Below are 7,709 nucleotides of genomic sequence, written 5' to 3'. Positions count from 1 at the left end.
CCCATGGCAGCGCCATCTAGTGGGCCAACCATAGCGCCATCTGGTTTCTCCCTTCAAGCTAGACAAGTTTCGTTCTTTGTAGTTTTTTCATTTGGCGCTTATTTCGTGAGATATTTGGCCCGTTCACGATCAATGGACCACCCTGTAGATCACATTCGGTATACTTGTACAAAACCTGTTTTCCATAACTGGTTTAAACGCCTTTGATCAACGAAAAACAACACACCAAAGTTAAAACTCTGTTCTCAGTGCGATTTTTCTTGCTACTTTGCCTCTGTTGTTAGCCAATATTGGAAATTAAACTCATTGTTGGGGGGGGGGGGGGGCGGGAGGAGCGGCTTAAAATTTGTTGTTCGAATGAGACAGGTTAGAAGCATTAATAGAAAACGGTATTAGTAAAAGAAGTATCGAATATTTTCATAAAAATCAACATCTTTTCGACTAATTTGTAGATTATTGGAAAATAGTAGGGCGATAAAAATTTTGGTTCGTTATCGTTGTGCTGTCAATCTATTGCACTCTAAATTTCATTTTCATCATGCGTTCACTCTACTAGATACGCAAATCCGAAGTTTACATTGTTTTTGGGCCTGATTTTCGCGCCCAACTTTCATTCGAGTTGTTCAGCATGGTATGTTTTACAGAGCATAGCTTTTTTTTTAGCAAAATCAGAACAAAAATACCGCATTTTTTACTTTTTTACAAAATCTTCAATTTTACACTCAATTCTTTCAGTACTGAAAAGTTCTATGGAAATGAAACTTCATGCCAAGTTCCAGATTCGTCATAACATTAGTTCAGGAGATGCAAGAAACCAAACTTTGAATTTTTTTCTGGCGCCTATTGTTTTTTCTGATTTACCTACAGTTTTCTGGCTCAATATGGCTTGTAAAATTCTTTTCATTACTACTCTTAAGAGAGCGCATAAAGTTGTACAAGATGGCCAAACTTTATTTCTTTACAAAAACTATATTACAGCTCAAAGTCGCCAAAAATTTACGCTGGCTCTGTGCGAGTCGTAGTCAGCCAAGAAATATTCAGCACAGGGTGGGTTGCACAGCGGGGGCCGATCTGGTCCCGGCGGCGGCTCCGAGGGACAGGCTCGCAGCGCAGGTAGCTGGATTATGCCGCAGGTATCGGCGCCTCAGCACACAAAGCAGATTGCGCGCCACCAGCAGTCAAAGGGTTAAATTTCTATCTGTGTAACATAAAAAAGATAATGCCTGAAATGTCATTCCAAAACATAAAACAAATTAAGAGGCATAAATATTGGTTATCTCAAGACACTGCAAACTACCATGACCTACCAGTCTTTCAGCTGTTCTCCAGTTCCATCACAGGAGATGTTCCATGACTCGTTCCAAAGAAATTCTAGTCAGCAGAGATACTTAAGTCCTTTTCATGCAGACATATTGATAAAATTCTTGTTGGTTGGTTGATTGATTTGGGGGGAGGGGACCGAACTATAAGGTCATCGATCCCATCGAATTGGGGAAGGAACCATCCCAGCATTAGCCTGAAGTGATTTAGGGAAATCGCAGAGAACCTAAATCAAGTTGGCCCAATGTGGGTTTGAATAGTCGTCCTTCTGAATGGAAGTCCAGTGTGCTAACCATTGCGCTATTTTGCTCAGTGATAAAATTCTTGTACTGGGCAGCAGATCTAACACTTAAGTACTGATTGTGCTTGATTTCTTGTACTGATATCCTAAATATTTTTTCAGGCTCATTATGAATGTGTTAACTGCAATGGTATCATGATGGAAGCATGCGTTAATAATACAGATGCTGATAATCTGTAGACCTTTACCATAAACAATAAACCTCAGAGGGATGAAACGTGGCTTACCTGTTCTCCCAATGCAAAACAGCATCTTGAACAAGTGTATAAAGTTTGGAAGGTAGGAGACGAGATACTGGCAGAAGTAAAGCTGTGAGTACCGGGCGTGAGTCGTGCTTCGGTAGCTCAGTTGGTAGAGCACTTGCCCGCGAAAGGCAAAGGTCCCGAGTTCGAGTCTCGGTCGGGCACACAGTTTTAATCTGCCAAGAAGTTTCAAGTGTATAATTCTCAGCAAACTCCACCAAAATGATCACTTCACCATCTTCAAGATTTCTTTCATGTGTCTCACAAATGAACTTTGGTATTTTGAAATAAAACTGTTGGTTGTCAAACCTTGAATTTCTTGAACCAGTTCCTTTATAAACTCTCCTACAGTTGCACAACATACCTCTAGTGTATCCATGTCAATAAGAACCCATTGTTTCTATTCTAACATTTCTTCCAAATCATATTCTTTGAAAACAACTCCCACGTAAGTTTTCAGATCAGGTTTCCCAGGATACTGTTCACAGTGTTGTAGGATCTGTCTTTTGATTCCAAACAACATAGAATGGTCTTGAAGTCGTCATCCCTGACTGACAGGTATTGCAGCCAACACCAGTTTGGTATTTTCATATATTCACAAATTGATCGTATAGCAGCATCACTAACTGTAATACACCACTTTGGCCTAAGTCTACAAAACTTTGAGCAGCCCATTTCACTGCCACATTGTTTACAATAGGCTGTGAATCCTTCTTTCAAGTTAGAAAGTGGAAGGCATTTCTGCTTATGAACTTTTTCACCATCCACTCTTACTGCTACGTATAGTAACCATTTTTGCCTGGGCACAGCCAAGAAAATTAAACATTTTCACATACACTTAGGACTTCATGTTTAATATATTAGCCTTACATTTTACAGGTACTGCCAAGATGTTTGCCGCGATCTTTATGACACAACCATTATGATTGACAAGGTACCCAACTGCAGCCTAGAGAACACTGTGACTACTATATTCCAAGAAGTTCTAGCTTGGTTCACTGCAAATGGTCTGTCCCTCAATGTTAATAAGACTCATTTCATTCAGTTTCAAACAGTAAACAAAAAAATGGAAAATGTTGAAATAAAATGTGGACACAAAGAAATAATGAAAGTTGTATCTTCCAAATTTCTGGCTTTACATATTGATAACAAACTAAACTGGTCTGTCCACATGACTGACCTATGTAAAAGACTGAATTCAGCAGCATTTGCCACTCACTCAATTGCATCTGTTTGTGACATGGAAACAATCAAAACTGCATATGTTGCTTATTTCCATTCACTTATGACATAAGGCATCATATTCTGGGGAAGTTAACCACAAGCAAAGAAAGTCTTTGTTGCACAGAAGAGAGTTATCAGGATTATGAGTAGAATGCATCCTAGATCTTCTTGCAGAAATTTATTCAAACAGGTGGGGATCCTCACCATGCCTTGTCAATACATCTTGTCACTAATGTGCTTCGTGAACAAAAATTATGCAATTTACAAAATGAATAGTGCATACCATGATCACAATACAAGAAGAAAACATGATCTTCACAAAGATTTAAAAAATCTCAGGATGGTACAGAAAGGAGTTCATCATTCAAGTATAAAAGTGTTCAATAAACTTCATGTCCATATCAAATCAGTCATTGGTGATGTTACTAAATTCAAAACAGAGCTAATACTTTATTTTTTGGATAATTCTTTCTATTCATTACAGGAATTCTTTGATAATGTGTAAGGATAATTCTTTCTATTCTTTACAGGAATTCTTTGATAATGTGTAACACTTCTTGAATTTGTGTTTAATTTCATGCATTTCTAATAGAACTGATTGTGTAGATTAACATATCACTTGTTGGTAGAATATTTTTTAGACGAATTACTTTAAATTTGTTTATGTTTTCATCTATGTCATTACTGCACTATTATGCATGCTATCATCTAGTCATTACTGTACTATTATCTGTGTTGTTATCTGAATTTTTGTTTCTAATTATTTGACATGTGGAGGTCCTTTTTCATGTATCTGCTTATATACGTGAAATTGGTTGCCCCACGATCATCTACATGTGGCTATTTCTGTAATAACCTGACATGTTCTACATCCTAGCGATACATTCACGTCAAGGATACACGGAACTCGAAAATAAATAAATAAAAGTAAATTTAGTTTCCTTGTCTGCTTCACCATTCTTACAAATATACAAAACACTTTTGCTGTTTGTTCTACACTGTGTGCCATAGCTGCTAGGAGGCAGGGTCAAAATTTGAACTTTGTTGAATGACTTAAATGATGCATTTTAATTTTTAGTTCATTGATTTAAATGGTGATTTACTTACATTTCTGGCATTGCTTCATCACTTGTTTTTCCATAAAATGCTTTCTGAGTTACTGCCTTATATACCCCCATTGAATCTCTTTTGCTAATTCACGGAAGCTTTCATGGTGAATCTCTAAGGGATGCTATTGAAGAATTCACTGTGTAACAAGTACCAAATGCATCCATATAATCAACAGAAATTGATTCTTGCTCATCCAGAGGCTGTAGTTGTGTATAAGCAAATTCTTGTCTACATCTGGAACAAAGCTTCTGGCCAATATAGAAAATTTTATTAGTCAGCAGTATCAACTTTTCAAAATGAGAAATGTCAGTTGGGTGCTAACTCTTCTTAACTTTTTGTTTGTTTTCTCAAATGACTTACAGCAGGTATTTCGCAGAAATTGAAATTTTGTCATATCAGCAGGGTATGGTATGAACAAATCTGGGGCAAGTCCAGATCCAAGTTCTAAAAGCTCATACATACATACATTAATCCTTTTTCCATATACCATGAACATGACATTTCATAATGATGTAGGACATATCACTTCAATATAAACGTATCACTGCCTATGTAGATCAACACCTTCAACCCATTACATGCAGTCTCCCATCCTTCATCAAAGACACCAACCACTTTCTCGAACCCCTGGAATCCTTACCCAGTCTGTTACCCCCAGAAACCATCCTTGTAACCATTGATGCCACTTCCCTATACACAAATATCCCACACATCCAGGGCCTCGCTGCAATGGAGCACTTCCTTTCACGCCGATCACCTGTCACCCTACCTAAAACCTCTTTCCTCATCACCTTAGCCAGCTTCACCCTTACTCAAAACTTCTTCACTTTTGAAGGCCAGACATACCAACAATTAAAGGGAACAGCCATGGGTACCAGGATGGCCCCCTCGTATGCCAACCTTTTTATGGGTCGCTTAGAGGAAGCCTTCTTGGTTACCCAGGCCTGCCAACCCAAAGTTTGGTACAGATTTATTGATGACATCTTCATGATCTGGACTCACAGTGAAGAAGAACTCCAGAATTTCCTCTAAAACCTCAACTCCTTTGGTTCCATCAGATTCACCTGGTCCTACTCCAAATCCCATACCACTTTCCTTGACGTTGACCTCCATCTGTCCAATGGTCAGCTTCACACATCCATCCACATCAAACCCACCAACAAGCAACAGTACCCCCATTATGACAGCTGCCACCCATTCCATATCAAACGGTCCCTTCCATACAGCCTAGGACTTCGTGGCAAACGAATCTGCTCCAGTCCTGAATCCCTGAACCATTATACCAACAACCTGAAAACAGCTTTCGCATCCCGCAACTATCCTCCCGACCTGGTACAGAAGCAAATAACCAGAGCCACTTCCTCATCCCCTCAAACCCAGAACCTCCCACAGAAGTACCCAAAAAGTGCCCCACTTGTGACAGGATACTTTCCAGCACTGGACCAGACTCTGAATGTGGCTCTCGAGCAGGGATACGACTTCCTCAAATCCTGCCCTGAAATGAGATCCATCTTTCATGAAATCCTCCCCACTCCACCAAGAGTGTCTTTCCGCCGTCCACCTAACGTTCGTAACCTCTTGGTCCATCCCTATGAAATCCCTAAACCACCTTCCCAACGCTCTGGCTCCTACCCTTGTAACCGCCCCCGGTGTAAAACCTGCCCCATGCACCCTCCCACCACCACCTACTCCAATCCTGTAACCCAGAAGGTGTACACAATCAAAGGCAGAGGCACGTGTGAAAGCACCCACATGATTTACCAACTGACCTGCCTACACTGTGACGCTTTCTATGTGGGAATGACCAGCAACAAACTGTCCATTCGCATGAATGGACACAGGCAGACAGTGTTTGTCGGTAATGAGGATCACCCTGTGGCTAAACATGCCTTGGTGCACGGCCAGCACATCTTGGCACAGTGTTACACAGTTCGGGTTATCTGGATACTTCCCACTAACACCAACCTATCCGAACTCCGGAGATGGGAACTTGCCCTTCAGTATATCCTCCCTTACCGTTATCCACCAGGCCTCAGCCTCCCCTAATTTCAAGTTGCCGCCACTCATACCTCACTTGTCATTCAACAACATCTTTGCCTCTGTACTTCCACCTTGACTGACATCTCTGCCCAAACTCTTTGCCTTTACATATGTCTGCTTATGTCTGTAGATGTGCAGATAGATATGTGTGTGTGTGTGCGAATATATACCCGTCCTTTTTCCCCCCTAAGGTAAGTCTTTCCACTCCTGGGATTGGAATGACTCCTTACCCTCTCCCTTAAAACCCACATCCTTTCGTCTTTCCCTCTCCTTCCCTCTTTCCTGATGAAGTAACCGTTGGTTGCAAAAGCTTGAAATTCTGTGTGTGTGTTTGTGTGTTTTTTGTTGTGTCTGTCTACCAGCACTTTCCTGTTTGGTAAGTCATGGAATCTTTGTTTTTAATATATTTTTCCCATGTGGAATGTTTCTTTCTATTTTTATAATATAAGTTTTCTTTACACAAAATAATTAATAAATTTTTTTTCAGGTGCTACCTCATATCTAAGAATTCATCTACTGAGTATAAGGAGTTGTCATCCAGATATTCTTTTGATTTGCTTTTAAATGTTGGCTGGCTATCTGTCAGAGTTTTAATACTATTTGGCAAATGACCAAAGATTTTTGTGGCAGCATAATTCACCCCTTTCTGTGCCAAAGTGAGATTTAATCCAGAATATTGAAGATCATTCGTTCTTCTAGTGTTGTAGCTATGCACTTCGCTGTTACTTTTGAATTGGGATGGGTTATTAATGACAAATTCCGTAAGTGAATATATGTATTGCGAAGGTACTGTGAATATCCTGAGTTCCTAAAATACATCTCTGCAAGGAGATCTTGGGTGGGCTCCAGCAATTATTCTGATTACGTGCTTTTGTGCAATGATTACTTTCTCTCTTAGTGACTAATTGCCCCAAAATATGACATATGAAAGCAGTGAATGAAAATTGGCATAGTAGGCTAATTTATTGATATGTTTGTCACAAAAATTTGTGATAATCCTAATAACATTAGTAGTTGAACCTAACCGTTTCAGCAGATCATCAATGCGTTTCTTCCAATTCAATTTCTCATTGATTCCCATACCTAGAAATTTTGAGTATTCTGCCTTAGCAACATACTTCCATTCATAGTCTATATTTATCAATGATGTTATGCCATTTACGATACAGAATTGTATAAACTGCGTTTTCTCAAAATTTAGTGAAAGACATTATTTGCAATTTCCTCAGCTGATTCTTGCTTGTTGGGTGTGATTACTATACTTGTAGCATCAGCAAAAAGAACTAGCTTCGCATCTTCACGAATATAGAGTGACAAGTCATTAATGTATATATTAAGAATAATAAGGGACCCAAGAATGAACCCTTCAGGACACAATTCTTGATACCTCTCCAGTTAGAGGACTCTGCTGGTTTTTGCGAACTATCTGTACTGTTAATTTCAACCTACTGCAGTCTTCCAGTTAAATATGA

Source organism: Schistocerca americana, chromosome 1 (genome assembly GCF_021461395.2).
Source record: "Schistocerca americana isolate TAMUIC-IGC-003095 chromosome 1, iqSchAmer2.1, whole genome shotgun sequence".
NCBI classification, from domain to species: domain Eukaryota; kingdom Metazoa; phylum Arthropoda; class Insecta; order Orthoptera; family Acrididae; genus Schistocerca; species Schistocerca americana.
Note: the sequence above shows the minus strand (reverse complement) of the source record.